The 17,989-nt window shown below is 38.7% G+C and overlaps 1 protein-coding gene across 1 annotated transcript in view; it reads right to left on the minus strand.

Annotated features, from left to right (window-relative positions):
* The window catches only part of UBE2G1 (ubiquitin conjugating enzyme E2 G1), a 103,131-nt gene that overhangs the window by 67,268 nt on the left and 17,874 nt on the right, over positions 1 to 17,989 (minus strand). The window lies entirely within an intron of this gene.

Genomic DNA, 17,989 nt, shown 5'->3' on the forward strand with positions numbered 1-17,989 from the left:
TTTAAAAAATATTTAAAGAGATTTAAAAATACTTTTATAGCTAGGAAAGCTAATAAAACCAAATGAAAAACTAGAACTAAGCAACCAATTAAACAAAAGTAAACAAATTAACAGCTTCCTTACATATAAATACTAATAAAAACAAAGTAGATAAAATTAAAACAAGCTACTAAAAAATAAAGCAATGCATTAAAAATTATTTTAAGTTTGATTTAAAAAATGCATCTATCCTTGGCTGGTTTGGCTCAGCAGTTAAGAGTGTCAGCCCTCAGACCAAAGAGTCACAGGTCTGATTCCCAGTCAAGGGCATGTACTTCAGTTGCAGATTCGATCACTGGCCAGGGTCAGGGTCGAGCAGGAGGCAACCAACCAATCAATGTATCTCTCTCACATCAATGTTTCTCTCTCTCTCTCCCCCCTCCCCCCCTCTGCCTTCCACCCTCCTTTCCTCCCACTCTTTTTTTGTTGTTGTTCAGATAGAGTGTGGGAGGGAGGGAGAGAGAGAGAGAGAAACATCGACGTGAAAGGGACACGTCGAGTGGTTGCCACCCACACGACCCAACCAGGGCCGGGGACAAACTGCAACCGAGGTACATGCCCTTAGCGGGAACCGAACCCGGGTCTCTCCGGACCGCAGGCCGACGCTCTAACCGCTGAGCCAAACTGGCCAGGGCTCCTCCCACTCTTATCAATGGAAAAAATATCCTTGAATGAGGATTAAAAAATAAAAAGTGCATCTTCTGCACCATTTGAATTTTAAGTGTTCAGAGACAAATTTCCTAGCTACTAAAAAGTGCACTCTAACTACTATTCTAACTACATCTTCCAATAACCCCATCTCTTATTCAGTAAAGCTGAAAGTTGCAGTTTTTTGGGGAGGGGGGTTCATTTTTTTTTTTTAATTTTTAAAATAACTTTTCTTTATTGATTTAAAGGGAGACAGAGAGACATCAAGGAGAGAGAACATCAATTGGTCACCTCCTGCATGCCACCCACCTGGAGATCTGGCCCACAACCTGGGCATGTGTCCCGACCAGGAATCAAACCAGCGACCTCTTGTTGCATGGGATGACGCTCAAACACTGAGCCACACCAGCTGACCTGCAGCTTTTATTTTAAAGAGTGATCTTATTAAAATAAGAGTCAGATCATGCTTCTCTGCTGCAAACCCTCCCTAGCGCTCCACCTCACTTAAGAGTAGAAGGTCAAGTCCCTATAATGGCTCACAAGCCCCAATAGGAAATTTCAAAACACCAAATCCTAAAAGCTTCCAGACCAAAAAAAAAAAAAAAAAAGTGACTTTTTTTAAACCAAAATCTCAAAACTGATATTGGACTTTCCAAATATGAAGGGAGAAAGGCAGTTGTTTGTTATAAACCCTTTCTAATAGATTTTTTTTTAATCTATTTGCTCATAAGTGATTAACAAAAAAGGATACACACACACACACATATATATACGAAAAACTTTAAGATAGTATAATCTAGCCTAAGAATGGACTTGGTGACCTAGAGAACAGAAACAAACCAAAATGCACACGGAAATGTGTTATATAATGAATTTGACAGCATTTCCAATCAGATAGGGAGAATGGATTAGTAAAAAATGGTGTGCTAGGACAACTAGTTAATTAGAGAAAATAAAGTCAATCTCTACCTAATTCCTTACAAAAAAAAAAGTCACCCAGGCCATTTTGGCTGAGTGGTTACAGCGTCGGCCCACAGACTGAAGGGTGGCAGGTTCAATTCCTGGTCAAGGGCACATCTCTCTCTCACATCTATGTTTCTCTCTCCAGCTCCATTCTATTTTACCGGGGGGGTGGGGGGGGATAGAAACCAACAGAAAAATATTCTTCAGTGAGGATTAACAAAAGATAATAATAAAATTAAAAACTAAAAAAAAGGTTCAAATAGGCAAAAATTTTAAATGTAGAAAACAAAATCATAAAAGTACATAAAGAAAATAGAAAATATGAAGCATACAGTGGAAACTTCTTTATAATCTTGGTTTAGGAAAAGTCTTAAATCATATACAAAAACCTAGAAGCCAAAAATGAAATGACTGAACCTTTATGTTTTTGAAAGGTTTAAAAGGGGAAGGGAAGAGGAACCCAAAAGACAAACCTGAATGGAAAATATGTGCATGTATAACAGAGTTAATCCCTGAATAAGTAAAGGGTACTGACAAATCAATTAAGACTAAATCCAATATCTGCACAAAGGAGTAAATACAAATGTCCAAAATATTCATGAACTATTTAACCTATTATATTATTATTTTTGCATTTATCTTCAGATAGAGTGGGAGGGAGAGAGGAAGGGAGAGAGAGAGACACACACACATCAACGTGAGAGACACATCGAGTGATTGCCACCCCAACGACCCCAACTGGGCCCAAGGACAAACTGCAACTGAGGTATGTGTCCTGAGTGGGAACCGAACCTGGGTCTCTGTGGTCCATGGGCTGACACTCTAACCGCTGAGTCAAAACGGCCAGGGCATATTTAACCTACTTTTTAAAAATGCAAATAAGTCATTTATATCTTAAGGTTGGAAAATGATTCTCAATTTTACCAGCAGAGAGATAAGCCAACAAGCAGTAGATGGAAATGTCTATTGATATAATATATAGAAGGCAATTTGGCATTATTAAACTTTGTTTTTCACCCTCTTTTAAATTCCATTTTTAGGAATTTTTTCTACAGAATAACTGACACAATTGAGGGAAATTACCACTTAACTTCTCCTAACGCACCACACTTCTAAAGTTTTTTAAACTTTCTAATCAGTTATATTCACACATAGTATTCGCTCCTCTTAAAAACATTTGCTCTTCCTTTTTACAGTTTCCTATTTGTTGTACTTTCCTGAAGATGTCTTTATGTTTATCTTCTAAGAGGTCCTTTCCTTTTTTAGAGAATTCTGTTCATGTTTACAAACATAATCTCCATTATTATCTTAATTTTTTTTTAATGTTTCTTCCTTGTCTGGGGCATATTTCCTCCTACTTGTCTTCTATCTCTATTCATTTCTTTCATATAAGGAAGTTTTCCCCTTAATTAATACAATTTGATTTTCTATATTTAAGAGTAGGAGACTAAAATGGAGACTAAAAACTGCATTTGTGGGTAGGACTCCAGGACTGATAGTTTCATTCACTATAAGATGGTCTGGGCTTGTGTTTGGATGAAAAAGAGTATCTCAGTGTAGCTTTAAATTGTGCTTCTATGAGTGAAGTCCAGCATCTTGAATATTTTCCAAAGCCATCTGTAATTGTCCCTAAATAGACTCATGCCCTTGTCCATTTTTCTACTGGGTCCTTGTGCTCATTTATTTTTAGAAAATTTTATTGCAAGAAAATTTGACTTTGCTTGTCTTGTTGCAATTTTTAATAAAATTAATTTTAATTTTAAAAACCAGTAACATAGCAAATTGTTCACAGTGTTTTTGCTTGTGCTTATATATTTTTTCCTTCTTGTCTATATTCCTATGTTTTTCAAGCATATTCTCTTCATAATAAAAAAAACACGTAATTTATTTATGGTTGATTATTCTACCATAGCTTATTTTTGCTTCATCCTCTCACCCTTTTCCTTTTCTCACTCACTTCACCCACAACCTTCCAAAGGATTCATTGGTGGGGGTAGGGTGGGGAGGGGAAATACTTTGAGAAATTTATTTGGGTTTAACTTTAACCTGAACTATTTATACCATGTGCAGACACGATTTTTCCTTCCTAATAATGCATGCTGTTACCTAAAATGTCCTCACTAACACTTCTATCTTCCATTTTCAAGGGCTATCTCATAATGCTACTTCTTCCATGAAACCTTGTTCACTAAAGGTAGTCTCCTCCTCTTTTGAAAATATATGGCATCAAAACTTTTATCTTTGTTGTAATACTTCCCTTAGTTTGACATGCTTTTATAGAGTACAGGAACTATGTCTAAACATTAATTTTATGTATCTCCAAATATTGTTTTCAAATGTTAACATTCAGTTATCAAATGAGGGGTGCTGGAAAGCATACTTTTACTAAAATAACTTAGGTCAAAAAGTAAATTTTTAATTTTTAATTATTAGCCTTTGATTCAAATCAACTCCTTTTTAACCATGCTCTCTAGTTTCCAACTTTCCCAGATCATTTAAAAGCCTCCTAAAGGTTTTTACATCTTTGGTCTTGTCTTATCAAATCTGACTGCCTTAGTCTTACTACTTCTTACTCAACAACCCAGTCAGAACCAAGGATTCTGTATCATCGAGCTCTTACTCTCCATCAGAGAACCTTGTCTCTAACAGAAGTTCTGGGCTCTCAGGTAAGGCTTCACCACATCTACTGTTTTCACTCTTCATCCCTCACATCATCCTAAAATGTACTTACAGATTTTAAATATTCTCCATCTCATTTTCAAAATACAAATATACCTAAAGCCAGTTTGAGTTTGAGTAAATTTCCCAAGTATCTCCAGGTTCCAACTCTCCCTCTAATACTCCTACATTAACTGCCCCACCTTTACAACTAGTCCCCAAACTATCATCTGACTCATGTGAAAAGCCACTATTTCCAGATTATACACACAAGTGATTTAAGGAATCTGGTCATGTAAATAACACTGTAAACTTTATAAATAAATATTACAACCTTAACAATTTCATATACCAAATCATTAGTTACTTCTACAAGTGATGATATTAATAGTCAACAATTACTGAGCACTTAACTATATTCTATAATCATCTCTGTATAGTATTGACCTATTTAACACTCACAAAAATCCTATGAAGTATTAAAATTTTCCACACTCTACACTGATCCATCTTCTTCCCTGAATCTCTGCCCATATACTTATTACTCCACCTTCTCTCCTGTTACTTTGGATGAACTACCCATGCTACTCGATAAGGCTTCCAAACTGGGCAGTAATTAGATCCCATCTCATTCCCCTCACTCAAAGACATGGCTCCAGAAATTCCTATCCTCCTGTGTCACCAATTCTTTCCTCTCTACGGAATTCAGTCTCATCAACAATGCTAGCATTTCTTCAACCTTCATGAAAACAAACATGAAGCTCACACTTGCTCCAGTTATCATACCATTTCTCTGCTCCCCTATTTTATAGCACAACTTTTTTTGGGAGGATTAATCCTCACTCTAAGAGATTTTTCCACTGATTTTTAGAAAGAGTAAGAGGGAGGGAGGGAGAGAAATATTGGTGTGAGAGAGTCACATCAATTGGTTGCCTCCCTCACAACCTCAACCGAGCCAGGAACCAAACCTGCAACCCAGGTATGTGCCCTTAACTGGGAATCAAACCCAAAACCCGTCAGTCCACAGGCCAATGCTCTAACCACTGAACAATCCAGCCAGGGCTATAGCACAACTTTTAAGAGTTATCTTCATTTCCTGCAATTCTCTCCTCCCAGTCTCTCATGCTCATAAGCAGTCTGGATTTTGCCTCCACCACTGCACTGAAACTGTTCAAGTCACCATTCACCTCTAGTAAACATTTACCACTCCTTTTATTACCTCACCTCTTATTTGACACAGCTGATCTCCCTCCTCGAAACTTTTTTCACTTGGCTTCCAAGCTACTATATTCTGGTTTTCCACTTACCTCCCAACACTCACCCTTATACTCCTACCCTAGTTTCTGATAATTCTGACTTCTTAATGCTGTTGTGCCCCAAGGACTTAGTCCTTAATCCTCTTCTTTTACTGATCCCATCCAGTCTCATGGCTTACATACAATCTATAAACTAACAATCTCCTAGTTTATGTCTCTAAGCCAAACCTCTTAAAAGAATACCTGATTATATATGATAAGCTGCCTGTATGACTGCTCTACCTCAATGTCTAATAAGCAATTCAAAATCAGTATATGCAAAACCGAGCACCTGGGTTAATTTCTCCTCCTGGTCCTGCAGACTCTTCCATCTCAGTTAATGCCAACTTCATCCTTTCAGTTACTCAGGCCAAAAACCTTGAAGGCATCCTAGATGCATTTCTCTCACACACACCATTACTCAAAAAATCTGGTCCATTAGTAAATCCTCACAGAATTCAATCATGTATTATTTCCACTACCACCACCCTTGTCCAAGCCAGTATCTCATCTGACTTATTGCTAAAGTCATAACCACTCTGTTTATTTTGCCTTGTCTCCTATAGTCTATATTCTCGGCATCATAAAGTGTGATCCTGTTAAAATGTAAATCAGATCATGTCACTCCTATGCTGGAAAAATTTTAATGGTTTATCTTCCTCAGAGTAAAAGCCAAAGTCCTTACCTATAAGGACCAAACTGCCACCCTACACCTTGCTGTTTCACTAACAAACTAGGTCCCTCTTCCCTCCTCAGAGCCTTTGTACTTGTCACTGCCTCTGCCTGGAAATACCCACCCACCCACCCCCGCCCCGCCCCGCCCCGCCCCGCGACATCAATGCCTCACCCACCTTTCCATTCCAATTCCCCACTTTATTTTCTCTGTGGGGCACTTATCACACCAACACACCACATTTTAAACTTCATTATCTAGCTTATCTATCTTCTCACACTAAATATATAAACACTGTGCCAGCAAGCTTTTATGTTCTGTTCTTTAAAGTGTCTAAGCACTACTATGCTTAGAAAGTAGGCACTCAAATATTTGTTATGACTGTAGAATTAAAACTTGATATGCCAGCACTTGAAATTGAAAGTGCTATGTAAAATCATTTTTACACGATCCTGCTGCTTGAAAGCTATAAAACTAAAACAAAGCCAATCCCTCTTTCCTATAAGAGGATAAGAGATCTTACTATACTCTTCTTTGAACTTTTTCCAGAAGGGAAAAAAATATACATATATTATTGGTAAATTTCTCTTCAGTTGCAACAGATATAAACTCAGGAGACTAAAACTCTGGGGATGTCTCTGGAAAAACAGGAATAACTATTAGCCAAAAGAAAAAATCGGGGTAAACAAATACATTAGTACTCTAGCAGGTTTCTAAAATAGCATTTAATCCTTTACTTATTGAAGGCAGAGCCAAAGTTATCCTCAATAGTAAGGCATGGTAATGTGAGGAATAAATAGTAAAACAAGAAAACAAGCAATAAAGAGTATGGTTATTGGGGTTTGTTTTTTTTAATGTTTTTATTGATTTTTTTAGAGAGAGAGAAAGAAACATCAATGTGAGAGAGAAACATCGATTAGCTGCCTCCTGCACACCCCTCACTGGGGATGGAGCCTCCAACCCAGGCATGTGCCCTGACCGGAAATTGAACAGGGACCTCTCAGTCCATGGGACTGAGGCTCAATCCACTGAGCCACACAGGCCAGGCTGGTTATTGCTATTAATACTGAGCACACAACAACATACAGTTTATACCTCAAAGAATCTACAACCTAGAAGCCTAATCAATAATATGAAAAAAGGTTTCAATAGAGCTTGCCCTAGTACTAAAGCAAGTGGTCAAATGAAAAGAAATGAGTCTTGCCCTGACCAGTATGGCTCAGCAGCTGGAGCATCGGTCCTAGGGCCTAAGGGTCAAGGGTATGATTCCCAGTCAGAGGCACATGCCTGGGTTACAGGTTCCATCTCCGGGCCCAATTGGGGTCGTGAGGGAGGTGGCCAATCTTTGTGTCTCTCATATCAATGTCTCTCTCTCTCTCTCTCTCTCTCTCTCTCTCTCTCTCTCTCTCTCTCTCTCTCCTTTCCACTCTCTGTAAAAAAGAAAAAAAAATTAATGGAAAAATATCCTCAGGTAAGGATTAAAAACAAAAAAATCCTTAACCCAACCACAAGACACATAAATGAACTAGGAAGTTGACAAAACAAAAAACTCTAATAACTAGAGAGAACCATAAATATCCCCAAATAGAAATTTCTTTCAAATCTAAATTTTTCTTTAAAGATTAAGGCAAAATATTCACTTTAACTCTATAACATATAACCATGTTTAATTCATGGTTTTTCTTGAATATTCAGGTAAACTTATTAGATTCTAGGATGTTTATACCATGTTTTATACTATAAGTTTGGGTACATCATGGTAAAATGTATACCATTAGACAAGCATAAATTTGATGACAAATTTTCAAGTAACCCTACATTTGGAGAAATGAGGCATGAATTTAAGCTTCACAGATCATTCAAATTATAAATACCATCACCAGAAAGCTCTACTGGTCTTAGCTCAAGAAAAAAATTTAACGAGTGGGAAAACTCATTTAGCTAATACATAAAAACTGAATTTTACATAATTCAGATCAGACCAAAGCATCAACACAAGTGACCTTTTCAAAAACTTAACAAATTTTCAGTAGAAAAGTAGAATAGTACAATGATCTACCATCATTCAGGTTCAATTATCCCCTGGTCCACATTGTTTATCTATATATCCTCACCCATGACCCCTCAACCTAGAGAGTTTATAGTAAATTCCAGATGTCATACTTTCATGTATCAATATTTTAGTATAAGTTCTAAAACATAATCACAATATTATCACATCCTAAGAAAAATTAACAATAATTTGTTAGTATCCAGTGATCAATGTTTCCCTTTTGTTCCATATGACTATTTTTACAATTAATTGGTTAGAATCAAGATTCATCCAAACAAAATCCCCATATTGTTATTTGGTTAATATATCCCTTAATTTATAGGTTTCCTGAACCTTTGCTTGTCACTTATTTGTTGAAGAAACCAAGACACTTGTCCTATAGAATTTCCTTCTAGATCTTACTGATTGTATCCACCAATGATGTCTTTGAACATGTTAATTCTGTACCTTGCATTTGCTATAAATTGCTAGAGGCTTGATCAGATTCAGATTTGAAATTTTTTGGCAAGAAAATTTCAAAAGTGGTGCCACTGCATCACATCAAGAGGCACATGTCTGATTTGTCCCTCTTTTTATGATCTGTGGGTTGAACTGCTATCAGGCTTTCAACTCATTAGCTTTAATAGTTCTTAATGATCATTGATTGCCTAGAACTATTTCATTATAGGTTGCAAAATGATGATATTCTAATTCTTTGTTTCTTCATTTACTATCTGGAATACTATTTCAAAGAAAAACATCTCTTCACCAACTATTTAGTTATCCAGTCAAGTCTTGAGAGATAAATGCTTCATTCTTTCCCTTTGCTATCAGAATAAATGAGTTCCACAGCATCCTCCAAAGGTGCATTAAGATGTTTTGTTGTTTTAGTATTTAGAAATCATGGATTTTAACATAGGTGATGTGTTTTAACCCATAATTATTACTCTTTTTATCTACCCAATTTGTCCCAGTGTGTAATTTATCCAATGGGAACCCTGGCCAGTTATCTTTGATGGCTTTCTTGTTTTCTGCTATGACAAGATGTTCTGAACATTTCCAGTCCCTGACAAATTGGTAAGTTCTTTATGGTTCCTTTTAGTAGGAAAAAATAATAAATGAGCCATCATACCCTGTGGCCTAGTCTCCCCAAATCTTCTATCTATCCTTTTTCTCCTAAATTACTCCAGTATCAGTACAAAGTAAACCCAACTGTCTATCCAGCTAATAATATACAAAGTTCTGTGTGGCTACCTGCTAAAGTCTAATAAGTGTACCTTAACACCCATTAGGGGACAAAAGTGGGAGCAAAGAACAGGCAAAACTCGGAGGGGGGGAGATAGTGTAACTTACAAAGCAAAACAAAAACCATACATAAAGGAAAGAATTGAGCATACCAATTTCAAAGAATAAATTATGAATATATAAACTAGAATTTTAAAAGTGATGAGAGATAAGGTGGGGGGGAAATAATATTTTATCTGCCTTTTGAAATTTCCTAGAATTCAAAATGCAAACAAGTTTTGCTTTATTATATGTATTTTCATGCCCAAGAAATAAAAGATCAAACTTCAACTTGAAAACATAATTATCTGAAAATTTTACATCAGCTTTGAAAAACAAATTGCTTCATAAGTAAAGTTTAATGTGATGTCATGTTAGGCCAGAGACCCAGAAAGAACAAGTAAAATGATAGCACCAGATGGGCAGCCAGAAATACAAGCCCCAGCCTTAAACAAACAACATAATGTTCATTACTTTTTTTGAGGGAAAAAAAGTGTCACTAGGTCTTCTCTGCAATGTTTAGCAAAAGTAATCGTCTAACAATCAAATAATCTTTTCAACCCAAGCTCCAAGCAGATTCTAATGCCTTAAAAGGTATAAATGTTGCTTAATTTGAATTTTAAAAAGTAGCTAACTCTCATTTTATAATTAAATTAAGATAAAAACTGATTTGTGGGAGACATCTGTAATACTGTAAATAAAAAAATTTTTTTTAACTTGTGACTATACATTGTCAAACTTTTTTAAAAAAGATTTTATTGATTTTTAGAAAAAGGAATATTAGACAGAGGAGAGAGAGAGAAACATCAATGTGAGAGAGAAAGAAACATAGATCAGCAGCCTCCTGCAGGCCCCCTTATGGGTAATTGAGCTTGCAGTGCACACATGTGCCCTGACCAGGAATTGAACAACAACCTTTCAGTGCACTGGACGATGCCCAACCAACTGAGCTACACTGGCCAGGGCAACAATAAAAAAAAAACTGATTTGAAAGACTTGCTTTTAATTCAACAGTCCTAGCTTATTTCTATCAATCTGTAAATATCCCATATATCTATGGGAACCCTATATCGATATCGATATAGATATATTGGATATATTTTTTCTTTACTGATTTTTAGAGAGCGAGGAAGGGAGAGGGAGAGATAGAAACATCAATGAGAGAGATCATCAACTGGCTCCCTCCTGCAGGCCCCCCACTGGGGGTTAGGACCATAACCTGGACATGTGCCCTGACTGGGAATCAAACCAGTGACCTTCTGATGCATGGGTTGATGCTCAACCACTGAGCCACACAAGTCGGGCCCATATACATTATTTTCATGGTACCTTTGCAAGGATGGGGCATCTTTCTTTCTGCCAAAGGCCATTTGGATATTTGTAATATCATTCTCAGGCCATACAAAATTATCAACTTAAAAATTAGCCTGCTATATTTGGTCAGGCTAATTTGATAAAGGCACATGATGTTAGCTGGTGTTGATTTCACAGGCCTTATATGGCCCACGGGCCAGACATTCTCTACCCTGCAGCTTAAAGAGTTAAAAAATTAAACATATTATTCAACAACATAAAAAATTTATTTCTATTAAGTATATATCAGGCATAAAGCCAGTAACTGGATTTATTATATATTTTTAGTCATCGTACCAAGAGACATTTGGTACAGCATTACTTTTCTTTGAAAAACACCTCATTCAATAAATGTTTACCAACTTACTAAGACTTATTTACTCTTCTAACAGTCCCCTTTACACAATTCTCATCTTACAAGAGAAGATCTCTTGTTGCTCTTCAGAGCATGAAATCAGAGACAGCTTTGGTATGAGGATCCACAAGTAAAAATAGAACAGATTCCATAGACTCAAACTGAGAAGGGGGAGGAAGAACACAGCAAGCCTTCTTGGAGAAAACAACCTATGGTTCTATTCAAAACCAAAAAAATGGATTATTTCCCATAAAGTGTTAATTCAAGACTGCACTTTTCAAACTAATTTTATATTAGGATGCTAGTCTCTGCTATTGATATTTCGAAGATATAGCATTCAGAATTGCTATACAACTTACAACTTACTCTCTTTATAAAAATGACTACCTTTAAAATACAAAAATATTGTTTATTGCCATTAATGTAAAAATCAACCTGAATTCTCATCATAGGAATTCTCTACCTACTGAAAGAAGGCTTTATATGTAGATAATTCTCCAACAAACATAAAATATTAATTCTAGTGGCCTGGCTGGTGTGGCTCATGGATTGAGCATTGTCCCGTGGACTAAGAGGTCCTAGTTCAATTCCCCGTCAGGGCACATGCTCGGGTAGTGGGCTCAATCCCAAGTAGGGGGTGTGCAGAAAACAGTGACTGATATTTCTCTCACTTCAATGTTTTGTTTTGTTTTTTATATTTTTTTTCTTTATTGACTTTAGAGAGAGAGGAAGGGAACCGGCCGGTGTGGCTCCATGGTTGAGCGTCGACCCCTGCACCACCAAGAGAGGAAGGGAGAGGGAGAGAGAGAGATAGAAACATCGATGAGAGAGAACATAGATTGGCTGGCTCCTGCATGCCCCCCACTGGGGATTTGGCCCACAACCTGGGCGCATGCCCTGACTAGTATTCGAACCAGTGACCTCCTGTGGCATGGGCCAAAGCTCAACCACTGATCCACAGCGGCAGGGCTCACATCAATGTTTCTACCTCTCTCTCCCTTCCTCTCTCTCTAAAAGAATCTATAAAAACATATTTAAAAATATATATTAATGCTAGTCAACAATAAGTATGAACACTGTATCCAGACCTAACCTGAAATAATGCAAATTATATTAATTAGACAGCTATATTGATTAGCCAATAAACTCAAAATAGTTGTATGGCCCTTCAAAGTAGGTAAGACACTACAGTTTCATTTATACAACTTACATTTTCAATAGAAGTCAAAAAAGGAGGAACACAGAAAAATGAAGATGCCACAGAAAAAGGTACTAATGAGGAAGCAAATACAATTGTAGAAATTCAAAAATAAAAACACTGCTTAGCCCTGGCCGGTTTGGCTCAGCGGTTAGAGCGTCGGCCTGCGGTCCAGAGAGACCCGGGTTCGGTTCCTGCTAAGGGGACATACCTCGGTTGCAGTTTGTCCCCGGCCCTGGGTGGTTGTGTGGGTGGCAGCCACTCGATGTGTCCCTTTCACATCAATGTTTCTCTCTCTCTCTCTTCCTCTCTCTCCATCCCACACTATCTTAACAAAAAATGGAAAAATGTCCTCGAGTGAGGATTAAAAAAAAAAAAAGACTGCTTAATTCTTCTAATGTAATCTGCCAACCATTCCCTCTAACAACCCTTACAAAGATTTAAATTTAGCAGTTACCTGAACAGTGCCACCACTGAACATATATTTAGTGAGTGCCTACTCCTATCTGTCCAACAAGTACTGTGTCATATGCTAGCAATATAATGTTGTAATCATTAGTACTGTTGCCAAATATTTCTGCCCTCCCCGCCCTTGCTGGCAAACAAGTAAGGCATTTCTTGGCCCCCTTGTGGTTCAGAGGCACCATGTGACTAAGTTTGGCCCAGGACTTTTTTGTCTACTTTTATATGTTTTTATTGATTTTTAAGGAAGAGAGAGATAGAAACACCAATGTGAGAAAGAAAAATCAATCGGCCACCTCCTGCACGTCCCCTGATCAGGAATCGAACCAGGACCTCTCAGTCCATGGGACAATGCTCAATCCACTGTGCTATACCATCTCGGCTGGCCCGTGAGTTTTAAGTGGAAGTGCCTCCATTTACTTCTGCCCGTTAACTATTGGTTAAACAGAGCCTCCAGAAAGACAATGGCTCTCCCTGGCAAAGTTTGAGAGTGTAACCTCAATGAGCAGAGATCTCTGCTAACCTAAACCGATGAAAAACAAACCTTTGTATTTTAAACAACTGAGATTTTAAGGTTGCATGTGTTTTTACCTACAGCATAACCCGGTCTATTGTGACTAACACAAAAGGTGATTAATATAGGTCTTTTTTTCACAAGCACCTATGGTTAAGCTAGGTTTCCCTGAGTTCATGCTGGCAAAGTTTTGTTTTTGTTTTTTAAACACAAATACTATTATCAATTGTTTTAGCAAATTTTCTGCCCAACTATAGAAAATTTTCTAAATGCCACTTTTTACCAACTAACCTAATGGTTATTCAATTCCTGTGATTTCTACAAACTTAGTACCTACACTAAAGTATTCAACCAAGTGATTATTTCTCAAAATTGAACCAATCAAGTTCAGGAACCCTGATTCAAACCAGCAAAATTTCCGTCCAAGTTAACATGAACCAATCACCCACCACTCTGGTTATAACTGTTCGACTTATACTAGCATCCAGTCTTTCACATGGCTGCCATGAATCATTCTGTCAAGTGTCTTAATAGAATCACTACAAATTATTATATATGACTAAGGAAGGAGAGAAGAAAGGGAATGGGGATTAAGAAATCAGATATTGCAGTGGCCGTTTTGGCTCAGTGGTTAGAGCATCAGCCAACGGATCAATGAGTCATGGGTTCGATTCTGGTCAAGGGCATGTACCTCGGTTTCGGTTTATCCCCAGCCCTGGTCGGGGTCATACAGGAGGCAACCAGTCAATGTTTCTCTCTTTCTCTCTCTCCCTCTCTCCGCCTCTCACTTTATCTGAACAGAAATGGAAAAATATCCTTGGGTGAGGATTAAAAAATAATAAATGAATGAACAAATGAATGAATGTCCTTTCTTGCCCCCAAGTATAAAGTATTTTACAGAGACACATAAAATACAAATATAAATTATACACAGCCCTGGCCGGTTTGGCTCAGCGGTTAGAGCGTCGGCCTGCGGTCCTGAGAGACCCGGGTTCGGTTCCTGCTAAGGGCGCGTACCTCGGCTGCAGTTTGTCCCCGGCCCTGGTCGGTTGTGCGGGTGGCAGCCACTCAATGTGTTCCTTTCACATCGATGTTTCTCTCTCTCTCTCTCTGTTTCTCTCTCTCCCTCCCACTGTACCGGAACAAAAAATGGAAAAATGTCCTCGAGTGAGGATAAAAAATAAAAAATAAAAGAAATTTAAAAAATAAATAAATAAATAAATTATACACAGATGAGAAAAAGAGAAACAAGGTAGAGACAGACATTAAATGAAAACAGAAATATTGATAATATAAAAATGCCTTTAAAATGCCCACAGACCTCTACATTTACAAGGTTAACAGCCTTGAATTTCAGCTCTAAGGATTAATTTTTGATGAATAACTAGTTCAATGTATTCAAGATTTCTAGCAGCTGACATGGAAATATGATCAGATATTCACATAACTAAGTGCCACTAAAGTTGAAAACACTATTTTTCTGATTAAAGACAATTACAGTCCAACCTCGGTTCTCGAAAGTCTCCCATTTTGAACAATTCAATTCTCAACCAAGTTGTTCACAGAATGTCTCAGTTGTGGAACAAACTTCAGTTCTTTTTTTTTAAATCTTTATTGTTGAATGTATTACAGATGTTCCTCATTTTCCCCCCACTGACCCCCTTCTCCCCACTCCCACCTCCCTCCCGCCTTTTCCCACACTGTTGTCTGTGTTCATTGGTTATGCATATAAGTTCTTTGGTTTATTTCTTCCCACCCCCAACCCCCTTCCCTTTGAGGTTTGTCAGTCTAGCAACCAATTTGTACTTCTTAATCCCTTCACCTTTTTCACCCATTCCCCCAACCCCCCTCCCATCTGGCAAACCAACAAAATGTTCTCTGTATCTATGAGAATGTTTCTGTTCTGCCTGTTCATTTGGTTTGTAGATTCAATTGTCAATAGATATGTATTCATTGCCATTTTGTTTGTTCATATATTTTATCTTTTTCTTCAAAAGGGCACTTCAACATTTCATATAAAAACGGTTTAGCGCCCTGGCCGGTTTGGCTCAGCGGTTAGAGCGTCGGCCTGCGGTCCGAAGAGACCCGGGTTCGGATCCCGCTAAGGGCACGTACTTCGGTTGCAGTTTGTCCCCGGCCCTGGTTGGTCGTGCGGGTGGCAGCCACTCGATGTGTCCCTTCACGTCGATGTTTCTCTCTCTCTCTCCCTTCCTCTCTCTCCCTCCCACTCTATCTGTACAAAAATTGGAAAAATGTCCTCGGGTGAGGATAAAAAAAAAAAACAAAAAAAAAACAAAAAAAAAAAACGGTTTAGGTGGTGATGAACTCCTTTAACTTTTTCTTGTCTTGGAAACTCTATATGGCCATCGATTCAAAATGACAGCTTTGCAGGATAGAGTAATCTTGGTTGTAGGTTCTTCCTTTTCATCACTCTGAATATTTCTTGCCACTCCCTTCTGGCCTGCAAAGTTTCTTTTGAGAAATCAGCCGACAGTCCTTATGGGAACTCCCCTGTAGGTAATTAGCTGCCTTTCTCTTGTTGCTTTTAAGATTCTGTCTGTCTTGAACCTTTTGCATTTTGATGATGGTGTGTCTTGGTGTGGGCCTCCTGGGGTACATCTTGTTTGGGACTCTCTGTGCTTCCTGGACTTATGTGTGTTTCCTTCACCAAGTTAGGAAAGTTTTCTGCCATTATTGCTTCAAATAGGTTTTCGATTTCTTGTTCTCTCTCTTCTCCTTCTGGCACCCCCAAGATGCGAATGTTGGCACGCTTGAAGTTGTCCCAGAGGCTCCTTACACTCTCCTCATTTTTTTGGATTCTTTTTTCTTTTTGCTGTTCTGATTGGGTGTTTTTTGCTACCTTATATTCCAAATTGATGGTTTGCTTCTTGGCTTTACCTACTCTACTATTGAATCTGTGTAAATTATTCTTTATTTCAGTTAATGCCTCCTTCATTTCTGACTGGTCCTTTTTTATGCTCTTGAGGCCCTCACTAAGTTCACTGAGGTTCTCACTAAGTTCACTGAGCATCCTTATAAGCAGTATTTTGAATTCAGCTTCTGTTCGGTTGCTTATCTCCATTTCGCTTAGTTCTTTTCCTAGAGATTTTTTCTGTTCTTTCATTTGGGACCTGTTTCTCTGTCTCCTCATTTTGGCTGCCTCCATGTTTGTATTACTTAACTAGAGGTATGGGGCTAGCTGAGACCAGATGCTGCTTGTTTGAAAGAATTTAGGAAAACCTGAAGTAGGATCCAAGACAGGCCAATCCTATGGTTAATCAACTGGCAACAGCTTGGTTGGGCCTGAAAGTTGGGTGGGGTGGGGCCTCAGGGAATCACCTGGGCGGGGCAACCAGTGTGAGCTAGGTTGCTGGAGTCCCAGATATGGCGGCTGTCTGCCACCCCAGGGAAGGGCTCATCAAAGGAACAAAGGCCTCTGACAGCACATTTGTCCCGGAGAAAGCCCCCTCTCCAGCCCTCACTCCAATGCTGAACAGTTCATTTCTTCCCTGTATGTCTCTGGCACCCCTCGAGGTGACTCCCCTCTAAGCTTAGAGGGAGTGAGTCCAGTAAGTCCATGCACAGGCACTTAAAGAGTTGCTGCCTAAGCTCCAGCCACCTCAGGCTCCCTGAGCTCAGCTCCCACTGGTTTTTCCAGCCAGAAGTTATGGGGACTTATCTTCCTGGCACTGGAACCCTAAGAGGGGTGCCTGGTGTGGGATGGGGACCCCTCAATTGTCAGGGAGGACATTCCCAGCTGAGGTATCCTCCTGATTTTTATCCACCACACCTGGGTGTGGGACCAGCCCCTCCGCCTCCGCCCCTCCTACCAGTCTCAATGTGGCTGCTTCTTTAATTCTGTAGTTGTAGGACTTCCATTTAGCTTGATTTCAGGCGGAATGATGGCTGTTCTGTAGTTTAGTTGTAACTTTGATGTGGTTGTGGGAGGACGTGATACCGCATTTACCTACGCCGCCATCTTGATGGGAAGTCAAACTTCAGTTCTTGACCTGACAACCCTTTCATGCTTATACCTGTATGATGAAGCAGGCTTATCTCAGGTGACAAAGGAGAGAATGTGTGAGTATGAGTCAGTTTACACTAAACCTTGCATTGTTAACATCTCAGGAAATTGTGCTGTGAATACAGGTATTTTCATGTTTCAGAGGCAATGATATGTAGAAAAGCAAAGATGCTGTACACTAACCTCCTGTAAGACACCCATGGAACGAATGCTGAAAGTGATTTGTTTAAGGCTAGTAGGGAGTGGTTCAATAAATTTAAGAAAAGAAGTGGCATTCATAGCATAGTGAGGCATGGGGAGGCTGCCAGTTCTAACAAAGTAACCGCTGATAATTTCATCACAGAATTTCAAGAATACGTAGAGGCCAAAGAATCTGTTCCCCAACCAAACATTCAATTGTGATGAGACAGGTCTCCTCTGGAAGAAAATGCCAAGGAGGACCCCTACATCACACAGGAGGATAAGTCACTACTGCCAGGACTCAAGCCAAT

The sequence above is a fragment of the Molossus molossus genome, unplaced genomic scaffold (genome assembly GCF_014108415.1).
Source record: "Molossus molossus isolate mMolMol1 unplaced genomic scaffold, mMolMol1.p scaffold_m16_p_19, whole genome shotgun sequence".
NCBI lineage: Eukaryota > Metazoa > Chordata > Mammalia > Chiroptera > Molossidae > Molossus > Molossus molossus.